Here is a 13,299-nt window from a genome sequence, read left to right as displayed (position 1 = left end):
CGCGGGGCTCGCGGGTGGCCTTGGGGCGCCTTCGCAGGGAGGCTCGGCGGGGCCGCCCTGCTCCGCCTGGGAGCCCGGGATGGGGGGGGGGATGGGATGGGGATGGGCGTCTTCCTCAGCCTCTGGGCCCGCGACGGGAGGCCGAGCGGGAAGACCCCGTGCCCCGCTCTCCTCTGGCCTGGCTGCGGCGACGGGAGTCGCCCGGGGAGGGGGGGGAGCTCGCGTGTGTCCCCGTGGCTGTGGCTGCGGCCGCCCGGGGGGAGGGAGGGGGGGAGGGCCGACGGGGGGGGGGTCCGCCCTCCGGTGGGCCTGTGGCTTCCCGCGGAAATCTCGGCCGGGCTGCCTTGCTGCTCCCCCGGGGGCCAGGCGCGCATCTCCGCAGCCCACGAGGAGACGCAGGAGCGCCGGCCGGCTGGCCTCCCGTCCCTTCCTTCCTTCCTTCCTTCCTTGTGGGCCTCGGGGTCCCGGGCGGGGCGGGGGGGGGCTGCCTCGCCCTGCCTCGCCTTGACTCGAGCGCGTTTCTGGGCTGCGCCTTTCAGCTGCCGAGTTCCCTTCAAGCCCCTACTTGACTCGGCGGAATGAAGGAGCCGCCTGGGCGGCTGAAAGCGGCGGTGCCGGGGGGGGGGGGGGCGGGGGCGGGGGCGGGGGAGGGGCGGCGAGCCGCAGAGTCCAGCTGGAACCCGCGGCCGGGAAAGGGAGGCTCTGGATGCTGGGGGGGGGGGGGCTTCTGGATTGGGGCCCTCGATGCAGCATGGCTTCTGTTATGCTCTTATGGCCGGTTCCTCGGGGGAAAGCGCTTTGAACAAAGAGGGAAGGGGCGGAACCATACAGCGGCTCCCGGGGAGCAGACCTGGAGATCCTACAGGGAGAGGCTTCAAGAAACGTGTAGCAAGAAGGGGGCAGTGCTGTGCAAGAGGGCTCCTTCCTTGCCACCCTGTTCGTGGCTCTCCTTATTGCCAGCCTCAGTGGATCCCCCAAGGGTGCTAAAGAGGAGGCCGGGGCATCCTTCCGCGCAGACTATGTTAGTGCCAGCTTCATGGGGATGGGTGGCTTCTGGACTTGCATCAGCCCATAGTGAGGAACGTGCTGTGGGCGCCATGCCTGACTGCAGAACGTCCCCGGGCCTCTTGCCGCAAAGACATCCTATGTTGTAACCAGGTGTCTCTTCCTGTTTCAGTCCCGAGGCACGCCCTTCTGCAGCTACTGGGAGGAGCAGTTACTTATGGGCTGCTTCGGCCACCACTGAGAGCAGCGGCTGGACAAACCATTCACAATTTATGCAGATGTCCCGCTGACTTCATATCTTGGGAACTGCTTCTAGAGACAGCCGTGGATACTTAAAGCTCCAGTTTGGAGTTATGCTGTCAGAGGTCTTGTCATTGGTTGCCTGGCTCTTATGCCCCTGTGTCACCCTCTTGGCAGCATATATTTTCCTATCACGATAAATGTTTAATACATTAAAAGAATATGTCACTCGTACCCATTCAAGAGACCCTTCCAGGGCCATCAAGAAACCCCAGGGCTTCATGAAACCCTGGTTGAGAAAGCCTGGTTTAGCTAGATTAAGAACTTCCTGATGTTCTTCAGATGATCTTTTGTGTCCTGTTTGGCTGGACTGGTGACTTCCTCCCTGCTTGCATCCAAAACAGACAAAATGAACAAAGCACCATTAGAAAGTTAGGTTTGTTTCTGTTCTTAATAAAGCTATTTTATTCTTTTAAGCTGTCTGGTGCTCTGATCTTTGCAAATTTAAGCTGTGTCAACAAAAATAGAGCCTCTTGTGGCGCAGAGTGGTAAGGCAGCCGCCTGAAAGCTTTGCCCATGAGGTTGGGAGTTCAATCCCAGCAGCCGGCTCAAGGTTGACTCAGCCTTCCATCCTTCCGAGGTCGGTAAAATGAGCACCCAGCTTGCTGCTGGGGGGTAAACGGTAATGACTGGGGAAGGCACTGGCAAACCACCCCATATTGAGTCTGCCATGAAAACGCTGGAGGGCGTCACCCCAAGGGTCAGACATGACCCGGTGCTTGCACAGGGGATACCTTTACCTTTACAACAAAAGCACCACTTTGACCCACGGTCACCAGCCAGCTTCCCTCACATAGTGGAGATTTGAAGCAGGGACTTTCTAATCATGCTCTTCCAACCCTGCTTTCTGGTCCTGTGATGCTTCCTGATAAATGTAAAACAAAAAAATCTGGAGTGTTTCTACGTACAAGGGAGTACAGTTCTTCTTCTATGCTGCTTAGGATTCCTGCTCCATCTTCTTCAGCATGTGAAAGAAACTGATCTCTGTTTTGGAAACATAAACATCAGATCAAGAAGGAAGCTTCCTGTGACTGGAAAGAAGGGTTATCTGCACAGATCTTCAGTTCTGATGCTCGGGGAGACTGAAAAGAAAAAGAAATCAGATAGGATAAGAACAGCCTCTTTTCAGAAACTAGCTTGTGCTTAGAAGATGATCTTTGGCCCAGCTGGGGGGGAGGGGGCTTCATTTGGGCTTTGCCCCACCTTCCCTGTCACCTCTGGGAGCAGCTGTCTGTATTTCCTTCATTTATACTTTCCCTTTCTCCCCTGTGAGTTTACGGAGCAGATTATGTTGTTCTCTTTTCTCTGTTTTATCCTCACAGCAAGCGTGCACGTTAGGGAGCAAAGTTTCCATGGCAGAGAGGGGATTTGAACCGGGGGTTTCCCAGGTCTTGGTCTGACACAGTGTTCTTCTCTCTGGAATGTGCTGGCTGCACGGAGAGGGATTTGTGGGGCAAGAGTCTGCTTTACCAGACTGATGCTTACTAACAAACCCTCCCCTCCCCCAAGTTTCCCAATAGCTTGAAAGTTTGAAACATACAGTGTAGCTTGCCGGTCCCTCTTTCTGTAACAGAGAATCTCTGGGTACTGCTAAATGCAGGCAGAAGTTATGAGGAGGGGTGACTCGAATAAACTTCAGGGTAGTTCTAGCCCACTTTTATATATTTATTATTCATTTATTATTTCGATTTTTAGCCTGCCGCTCCCAGTTGGCTGGTTCGCACAAAAATGCACATCATTAGATTTCTCTCTGCTTAATTGTCGGCTGCTGAATATATGAATGGGCTCCACCATAAACACTGTTTGCACAGATGCAAATCTACCCTTCCAAGGAGTTACTTCTACAACGGTCTATTGGTGTGTGCCGTTAATCACTCCGCCATGTGGACATAAAACCAGGTTCATGTGTGTGTGAACCTTTCTGTTTGTTCAGGAGAGAGTCTTCTGTGCTCAGGGCAGTCCCGGCTGTGAGTAGGAGTCCGGCATTGCTAAGGACTGAAGAGGCTGGTAGAGAATTTTCTTTTTTCCATTCATTTCTTTCCTTCCCAACTGGGATCCAAAGCAGCTTACACTTTCCCTTCTGCTCACAACAACCCTGTGAGGTTGGTTAAGCAGAGAATGTGTTTTTGGTCCTGGGTCGGAGAACAAGCTTCCATGCCACAGAGGTTTCCTAGAGTCTTGCGTGGCACTCCAGTCATGACGTTTGCTGTCCAGAAGTGGCTAAATTTGTTGTTAGCTTCCTGCTGGCCAGAGCTGTCTTCTTTCTTCCCCCTCAGCGTCCAATCTGGTCAGGGTTGGATCCCCTCTGCCACCCCCACCCCCCTTGAGAAAGGGCCAGGGAGATGCCATGCCTGAGTCCAGTGAAGCCCCTTCTTGAAATCCTTTGGGGACAGCAGCGGTTGACCCTGCTTGCTTGATGGACTGGTGCATTGTCTCAGAGCAATGCAGAACAGAGCCTAACACTCTGGTTGGGGTTGCTGGTGCTTTGTTTTGTTTGTTTGTTTTTTTGCAATGTTAATAATTTATTTTGAACTTAATTCCATCTTCTGTTGGCATGTTTGTCCTGATTTGCTTGCAAGCCGCCTGGAGCAGGATTCCTGGAGAGGCAGCCTCAAAATGTTCTTTGAAAGCCCTTCTGGAATCTCCATCTCTATGACTTGATTCCAGGGCCGCCTGCCAGTCCCAGGAAGCCAAGATTTAGTTCCTCCTGGCAAGCAAAGGTCTTGTTGCTACGGAAGCAAATCCCTTCTGATCTGCAGCAAAAGCCTGCTGAAATCAGTGGGAGGGGCATGCGTGGGAGTCCTGGAGGTTGCTTGGTCCTCCTGCCCACGGCTGTTCAGTAAGCCCTTGGCTCTTGGGGCCGGCCAGTCCTCCTGAAGGTCCAGGGTCTGGCATTCCACTAGCTGAGCAATTTATGGCTTCTCCGAAAAGCACTGCCTGGGATAGTGACCTTCCGAGGATGTTGGTTTGCAGCCCCCCCCCTCTGAGTTGCTGTGCTAAAGAACTGGGGAGTCTTGTCCCACTTCCTCCTCTGTGCACCTTCCCCAGGTAGCAGCTCTCTATAGGTAGCTCAGGGTTATGTGAAACCTGGGGCTTCTTGACAGCCCTGGAAGGGTTTCCTGGATGGGTGGGAGTTAATTAATTCTTTTTATACTAAGACCCAAGCCTGTTGCATTCAGGAATACAACGGATACTAGATTGGATGTGTGTCTGTGTGAAAGAAATCTGTGGATGGCCTCCCCCCCCCCCCCCCCGCCCTTAGGATCTGGAAAGGCTGCAGGCAGCTGTTAGGGAACTCACTGGCAGGGATCTGCAGCCTCCGAGCCTCAGAGGGAAGTGGAAGGAGGAGGGGGTGATGGGGGACGGAAGGCGATTGGCTGGCCACTGGACAGACAGGTAAGCCGGTTGGAGGAGGAGGCACTCAGGGGCAGGACAGCTGCCCTGAGTGGGTGTTAAGCACTGAGTTGCTCTTAAGCCATGAGACCAGCTCCTCCTCGAAGGCCTCACCAGAAATGTTAAGCAAAACATATTTTAAAATTGTTAAACATTTATCAAGTGACCATATATGGCCATGTTGACCTGCCCCCCTTTCCCCAAATGGCGGGTGAAAGGGGGGCAGGGGAAGGGGCCCTGGATGGGTGTGGCTCTGCTCCCAACCACATTCGGCACCATCACGCCCCTTCTGGGGATTCTCAAAGCCTGAAGAATGTTTCAGGGGTTTCTTAACGGTAAAAAAAGTTGAGAAAGTCCCAGTTATCTGCTCCAGGAGTTTTTGGAGATCTATGGGGGATGAACTGTACTGGAAAGCAGCAAATGCAGCCCTGTTTGGTGCACTGGGAGCAAATCGGCAAAATAGAAAGCGCAGGGCTTAGCTGGGCATATGCTGGCTGGGAAAACTGGGCGTGTGCTTTCTTCCGTGAGTAACGGCTGCTGCTTTCGAAGTGGGGGTTGAGTCCTAGCCCATGTGGCCTCTGTGCATGACGAGGCTCTGGCTGACTCACGCAGGGCCGTGCTCCCAAGACCCATCGCCCGAAAGTGAGCATAGACCTGCTGGGAATGGCTCCCTGTGGCTGTGCAGTGGTTGGTTTTCCTTGGCTGATGATGGATCAGAGGGATCCCTAGCGTGGGTTAGAATTGAGCCTCCAGGGAAGGGTGGGGTATAAATGTAAAGATAAATATTTAAAACTGAGCCCCTCTAAAGGTGCTCAGGATGGCAGCTCTTGGAACTGCAGGCCACGGGCAGTTTCTGTGCATCAGAGTGGCAGGAGAGTTCGCCCAAGTAAAAGGAAAGCTCTGCTGCCTTCTCCAGCACCACAAATTGGCCCCTTCAGCTTAAACGCTGGAGCCCCATTTGAGGGGCTGGTCCCTCCTCCGGAAACTGTTTCTGAGGGTGGAGGAAGCAGCAGGGCCAGGAGGCGCCTTGCAGGGGATCTGCAGCGTGCGCGCCGTTCTTTAAGCTGAACTGCTGCGTTTCTTCTTCCGCTAAGTGCTTTAGTGACTTCCTGTAGCCATCCTGGGCTCCCCCCTGCTGGACTCTTCCTGTCATGCTGGAGGGCCCTTCCTGGCCGCCAGCAAAATATCTCCAGCCTGTAGCAGGAAACCGGATTTCATTGACCACCTGCCTGAAGAACTGAACTTTTTGCTCCTTTAGTAATTACTCATTCACGTGTGTTTATATGAACGTCATGTAAGATCCAGGGGGTGGCCCTGTGGGTCTGGAGCAGCAGGACAAAGCCTGAGTCTGGGGCACCTTGAAGATCCCCAGAGGGTCATTCTGGGGATAATCTTCCCTGTGCCTGAGGACTTCTCCAGGGGGATCCGGGGGGGGGGGGGGGGGTGGCCCTGTGGGTCTGGAGCAGCAGGACAAAGCCTGAGTCTGGGGCACCTTGAAGATCCCCAGAGGGTCATTCTGGGGATAATCTTCCCTGTGCCTGAGGACTTCTCCAGGGGGATCGGGGGGGGGGGGGGGGGGGTGGCCCTGTGGGTCTGGAGCAGCAGGACAAAGCCTGAGTCTGGGGCACCTTGAAGATCCCCAGAGGGTCATTCTGGGGATAATCTTCCCTGTGCCTGAGGACTTCTCCAGGGGGATCCAGGGGGTGGCCCTGTGGGTCTGAAGCAGCAGGACGAAGCCTGAGTCTGGGGCAACTTGAAGACCCCCAGAGGGTCATTCTGGGGATAATCTTCCCTGTGCCTGAGGACTTCTCCAGGGGGATCCAGGGGGTGGCCCTGTGGGTCTGGAGCAGCAGGACAAAGCCTGAGTCTGGGGCACCTTGAAGATCCCCAGAGGGTCATTCTGGGGATAATCTTCCCTGTGCCTGAGGACTTCTCCAGGGGGATCCAGGGGGGGCCCTGTGGGTCTGAAGCGGCAGGACGAAGCCTGAGTCTGGGGGCACCTCGAAGTCGGGTTTATTCTGAGTCTTATTCTGGGTGTAATGATTTAAAGATAGAAGTGAAACTCTTGGTCTTACAAGAGCGCACACTTTGGTCATGTGGAGTGTTGTGTGGAGTGTTTCCTGGAATACGGTTGTAGTTTGAACAGTTTGCCTTCCTGTTTTCAAATGGGGCAGGGGGCTGCTGTGGGAGGTGATTCCTGTCTGCCTGGTGGGGGCTGTGGTCTTGGGGGATTCTGGGAGGCCAGTTTTATTGGCCCGCTCTGGGGACCAAAGAGACAACAGGATTGCACTTAGCTGTCTCTGCTATTCATCAAGTGGTTTTCTGTACAATCACACATGGTTGTGTGTCACTAATGGTTGTGTGATTGCACAGAAACTGTGAAGATGAACTTGGCATGCCTGAGCTGGCCTTTCTGCACAATCCATGGATGCCCTGTGAGCTTGTTTTGGGGAGGGGGCAGGTCAGCTCACCTGATGATGCTGGGACCTGGAGATTTCTCACACAAGTGATTACTAGACTAGAGAAATTACTTCCACTAGAGGAAATGACAGCTTCAGAGGCTTCTGTGGTATCATGCCTGGTTAATCCTCCTCCACAAGTGTCCCCAGGCCCCATCAATTCTCCAGGAATTTCCCAAAATTGGAATTGATAACCCTACCGCCTGAGCCGTCTCCTCTGGGGTGGGCCACATTGTGTGAACCAGAATGACGTGCTGAGAAGCATCTGTGTATGGGGGGAGGGGGGGTTGGCTCTCTTAGGTGGGCTGTGGAATGTGCTTCAACCTGTTTGGACTGGTAAATGAGATTGCAAGAATTTGGTGATTCGCAGCCTGCCGAAACCCGCCCCTTTGTCTTGCGTGGGTGGGTGTGAGCCTCTGTGTGTGAAAGAGATGGCCCTTAGATCTAAATGGGTCTCTTTTTTGTTACAGTTTCTAAAAATCTTCCCAGAATAGCAGAAATAAATTCCCCTTCCTGTCCACGCTGACTTCCCTTCCTCGGAGGCCTGTCGAACGCTCCCTGGTGCAGGGAATGCAACTCGGCTGGCAAACGAAGCCCAGTTGGGCCTCCCCCCCTCCCCCCCAGGAAACGAGGCTGCTGCCTCCAGAGGAAGCTGCTCAGCTTTGTGGTGCCTCCTCTTCCCCTGCGTGCCTGGCAGGAAACGGCGGCCCTTGAGCCAGAAGGTGTGCAGTTTTGAAACTGGCTTATTCAGCCCGTTTGTGGTGGGCAGGCTTCCCTCCCTCCCCCCCCCACCTCCGCCCTCCCTGCTCCCAGCTCTGGCGGGATGGGCAGATCAGAGACTCCTGCTGGCTGCTTTCCAGCATTTGAAGAGAGCCTGGTGACTAAATGCTTCCTCTGAGTGATGTCAGCTACTGGACTCGTCCCTAGTCTGGTGCAACTCAAAAAAAAGGCCTTATTTGGTGCTCCCCATTCATGGGGCCCTCCCCGAATTAGCACAATAAAGCCGCTGTTATCTGGAGCTGAATCATTCCCCCCCCCCAATCCCCCCCCAGGCTCCAGCAGCCAGGCCCGCTTGGAGAGAAGCCCTGACTTTATCACCTGACAGTTTTGCAGGCCTGAGCCAGTCCAGCCTCCCTTCCTCTGTTCCCACAACAGCCGGGCCATGGCTTCTCACCTGTTGATTCTCTCTGCGCCAGCTGTGCTCCCTAATGCAACCCAGAGCTGTGCTGTGGAGGGAAGAAGGGGTCTCACCTTCCGCCTACTCAGCTTTCCTGGGGGGGGGGCATTATTTGTTTCAGCATCCTTGTTAAACATGGTGGATTTTTTTTAAGGTCCTGGTAAACCAGTGTTTATTGAAGTTTGCCTAGAACAGAGAAAAGAGACAAGAAGATGCATAAACCATAGACTACAGTCCGTTATGCCTTGCCATTCCTTAACTAACTGCCGAGACAGTCAGCACAATAGCTCCAGAGTTCCCGGAATTCATCTGCAGAGCGATTGTTCATTAGGCTTGTGAGCTTAGCCATTCTGGCCAACTCTCCCCGTTTCTCAAGCCAATCCCCGCCTTTTTGGGTGTGCCCTGGTGTTTCCACATCCTAGCCACCACCAGCCATGCTGCCGTCGTTGCAGTGGGATCATGGAGCTGCAAATGGTCACCTCCGATAACCTCTGGTTGAAGATCTCACCTGATTGCTCTCTATTTTTATTTATCGCATGTGTTATAAGCCAGGAGATCCTGAGATTGTCTGGCTGCCAGGCAAGGGGTGTTCGGAGGGGGATAACTAAAAGGGAAGACCCCAACTGCATTTTGGAGGGCAGATCAGTGACTTCCCCAGTGACCAGGCAGGTGTCCTGTACACTTGGGTACTGTCCTTGCTTCCCCTGAATCCTTGGCTGGGTTTGTCCCAGGGCTGCTGTTTTCTTTCGGAGGGCTTTATAAAGCTCGTCTCTTTGCACCATCTTCAGGTCACGTGAAACTGCTGATTGGGTGATGCAGTAAGTGTGTTTTTGCTTGTCCCCATCTTGTCACCTGGCTGCACGCCTTCCCTGATCAGTTTTTCTCAACCTGGAAAGAGCAGCCATTCCTCAACACTGTGCTGCAAAAGCAGCTTGCTGTTTGGTCTCTGGCAGTCCTGACAATGTCTTGAAAGCGGGCAGGACCCGCCCTGCCCTGCCCTTGCCCTCCGGCTGGGGTGAAGTCAGTGATTCTGCAGAAGACGTTGTGGAGAGGCCCAAACGGAAGCTTGGCTTCTCCCAGTTGATGAAACTCATGCCCGGGCAGAAGCTGAACAGTTGACAAGGGTTTGCTGTGCTAGTGTTGCTCATAAGCGGCAGAAGGCCGTAAAAGTCTACATGGCACATGCACAGTTCTCCACCGACTCCTGGTTGTTGTGGGGAGAGAATTCTCTTGTTCCTGAGGCTAAGGCATAGGAAGAGGAGGGACTGTGGCTTAATGGCAGAACATCTGCTTGGCATGCAGAAGGGCCCCAGTCCAGGCCCTGAGAGCTGCAGTTTTAAAAAGACCAGTTAGTACTTGGAGACCCTGGAGAGCTGCTGCTGACTGCCTGAGTAGGCAACACTGATGGCCCAAAGATCTGGTTGAGTACAAGGCAGCTTCCTGCCCATTACCATGTGAAATGCTTCCCACTAGCTCCAGCATTCGTGGTGGAAGCAGCCCTGTAGCTGAAGGCAGCCTCTGTAGGGTCCTTCTCAAATAGCATTCTTATAATACAGGCCGCTCTGCTTTCAGTCCCTTTCCTAATAATCCCCAGCAGAAGTGCTTTTGTCCAGGTGGCTCACGGAGTGGCTGTTTTCATTGACCCGACCACTGCAGCCCCTCACAGGACTGCTGCCAAAGCTTTCTCATAAAGGCAGGGCTAGTGATTGTGTAAGAGGAGTGTGTGGCGAAGTGCAGACATGAAGATTACTGTGGCTGCTTTGCAGCATTGCCCTGGAGTCTGTGTTGAATGACGGCTCCTTCTTGCTCCCCTGATCCCTTTAGGGAGAGCGTATAATCATTGTCTCACTTGGGTGGGGAAGGGCTGGTGCATCAGTGATACACCAGTTCAGAATTAAAACAGATGCAGTTTGGTAAAATCCCCCTCAAGAATGCAAAGGAGATCATTGTGTTTCCCTTACTACTTTTTCGGCTCCCTGGACCAGGGGCCATAGCTGCTGGGGACAACATGTGGTGGGCATGCAGCTTTTGAAGAATCACGTCTGTCTCTCTTGCTGTCCTGGTGAAACTCCATGATTTGGTGGCAGAATAGTTTGAAAGGTGAACTGGCATCGCCATAATTTAGAATGCTGACTGAAGCCTTTTCCCAGAAAGTTCGAGGCCCTGGCATGTAGCATCCCTATTGTTGCTTTATTGGCTACTTTTGTTCTGTTTAACAAAACTGGAGTCCAATCAGGCACCTTTAAGACCAACCAAGATCTATTCAAGGCACAGGCAGTCTTCCTCACATTTTTATCCCATCCTTCCTTCAAGGGACTCATTGGTGCATGGTTATCCATCTCTCCGTTTCATTCTTGGAAGCAGGTGAGGCCAAGAGTGTGACTGGCCTGAAGGCAGCCCAAAACTTCATCGCAGGATCAGGATTTGAGCCCTGACCCCTCCCTGTTGCAGCCTGGTATAACCACTGCACCGGGCTGGACCTGGTCCTGCCAAAGTATTTGTCCTGCATAGGGTGCTGCTTTGGGAAGCTGCACTGTCCTTTGAGTTTGCACACTCATGGGCACTGCCGAGGAGAGCGGCAGATGGACCAGCACCTTGAGATGCCTTCCATTCCACCGCTGTGGGTTTCGGGGTGCAAAAGGGTGCATCGTGGTGTGAAAAATGTGGTCATCAGTTCCTCAAAACAAAAGGGAGGCGGCCTTCTAGTTGAAAAACGTGGCCAGTGTCTTGAGTGTGGGGAAAATGTGAGTTTGGACCAGGCTCTGCTGTGAAGTCTGCAGGGTGGCCTTGTTGAGAGGTCAAAGGCTTTCCTGGCTTCGTTGGATGGTTGTGAGCTGACCATCATGAGTTGCCAAAAAGAGCGGCATTAGAAAGAGGCCAGGGGAGTGCTCAAGCCATGGTGAGGAGGGGAGGGGCGTAGATGGCTCAGAGCAGTGGTCCCCATCTATCATGGTGCCCATGTGCCCCAGGCGCCCTCTGCCACCCTTTCTGGTGCCCACCCAGTGTTCTTAGAAGGTGGGAGCAGCCATGTGGCACTCTGGCCCAGGAGGGCTTCTGTTTTGTCCACTGGAGGTCAGATAGGCCGGACAGATTAAAGCCACCTTGTTTCAGCTGCCGCTGCCACTGGAGCGTTGTTTTGATTCCCTCTTGCTCCTCTTCCCCAGTGCTTGTTTTTTAAATTGTCCCTGCTTCCTTGCCCATGGGGGGCTCCCTCTGTGTGTGGGGGGCGTTGCTTGGCAGCCAATGTGTGTATGTGTGCTCACCGCCCTGTGCCAGGATCCCAAAGTGCTCAGTGGCTCAGAAAGATGCTTGGATATCATAGACCCAGCAGGGGCCAAGGAGGAGGCAGCAGAGTGTTGTGGGGAGAGGAAAGGGAAAGCGGATGTAAGCCACTTTGAGACTCCTTCGGGTAGAGAAAAGCGGCATATAAGAACCAACTCTTCTTCAGTAATCTCAGGGCTCTCTCAGCCTCCCCTCCCTCACTGGGTGTCTGTTTTGAGGGAGAGGAAGGGAGGGGGATTATAAGCCACTTTGAGACTCCTACGGGTAGAGAAAAGTGGTATATAAGAACCAACTCTTTTTCTTCTTCAGTGATCTCAGGGCTCCCTCAGCCTCACCCACCTCACAGGGTGTCTGTTGTGGGGAGAGGAAAGGGAAGGCCACTGTAAGTCGCTTTGAGACTCCTTCTGGAAGAGTAAAGCAGCATAGAAGAACCAGCTTTTCCCCTTCTAAATACCTTGGTTGTCCTCACATACCCCCAGCTCTGTCACACTGGCTGTGTAGGATATCAGCCACATCCTAGTTGGTTGGTTGCGCGTTGGCTGCAAATTGGTGTGCATGGCATCTTTGCATGCACCCAGGGAAAGTCTTGACTGCAGGGCTAGAGCCTTACCCAGTTGTGGCAGGTTAATCCCAGAGAACAGAAGCTTTGGGGAATTATTTCAATGTTTATAAACTCAGCGGCAGACAAAGCCGCTCAGTGATTTATGAGCCGTGCTTTGAACCTTCAGCACCAAGAGGCAAAGGTGAAGTCCAGGCAATGTGGGCTGAGTTCTCCAGTTTTCACAAGGGGTGTGTGTGTGTGCGTGTGTGCCGGGGGGGGGGTCATTTGATGTTTCTCCACGCAGCGGAAGCTGGAACAGCCAGCCAGACCTTCCGGCAGGGGGAATTGCCATCTTTGTGTTCCCCACAAGCTCAGCTTCTCCAGATTCCCAGAAGCCCTCTTTCATGCCCACGGCCTAGTGAGGCGTGTGGTGCCCAGTGGATTTGCATTGCTGTACATTCAGGGCCCACGTGGGGCCCTGCCTCAAGCCTTTTATTTGCACTCATTAGGAAGAGCACATTTGTGGGAGTTTGAACCCATGAAAGGGAAATGGCTGGATTTCCAGACACATCTCGTGAACCTTTATGGCACTGGACTCTTCAGCAGTGTGCCCCAGGGGTTCTCAGCCCTTGTGGGCCAGGGGGCATCTTCGGAGATTTGCGATGGGAATGCCACTCCAAAATGGCTGCTCCCACAGTGCCTTCCTCCAGCCAGCCAAGGCCACGATCCATGCTGCACTGACTGGCCAGTGTTCATGGTGACCGTCTTTCAAGTGATGTCTGTTTTCGTTATTTTAGCCCAAGAGCTGAGGATTGGTTGTATTAGGAGAAAAACATACATATTTAGCATCTCATAGGATTTGAATATAAAAGCTAACGTTAAATTATTTATCAATTTTAATGTAAAATGCAGGAATCAAATACACCGTAATATTAAGGGACACTGTTCAGATTCTGCATGCTGCCTGAGGGGAGAGGAGGGGGCCAAGTACAGAAAAGTCAGCTTGGTGGCATCAGGCAGGGAAGCCAGTTGGCTTCCTATACTAGAAATCGCTTTATTTGGTGGGGGCTGCTGTATTATTTTTTATAAGAAAAAGGCTGTTTTTCAAAAAAGACAAGGAAAAGAAGGAAAGCCTGAGTGGG

General features: G+C 53.3%; 1 protein-coding gene across 1 annotated transcript in view; it reads left to right on the top strand.

Moving 5' to 3' along the window:
* Positions 1 to 13,299, top strand: part of MSN (moesin) — a 51,931-nt gene that overhangs the window by 166 nt on the left and 38,466 nt on the right. The window lies entirely within an intron of this gene.

Source organism: Paroedura picta, chromosome 13 (assembly GCF_049243985.1).
Source record: "Paroedura picta isolate Pp20150507F chromosome 13, Ppicta_v3.0, whole genome shotgun sequence".
Classification (NCBI taxonomy): Eukaryota; Metazoa; Chordata; class Lepidosauria; order Squamata; family Gekkonidae; genus Paroedura; species Paroedura picta.
Note: the sequence above shows the minus strand (reverse complement) of the source record. Positions and strands in the feature narration are given on the sequence as shown.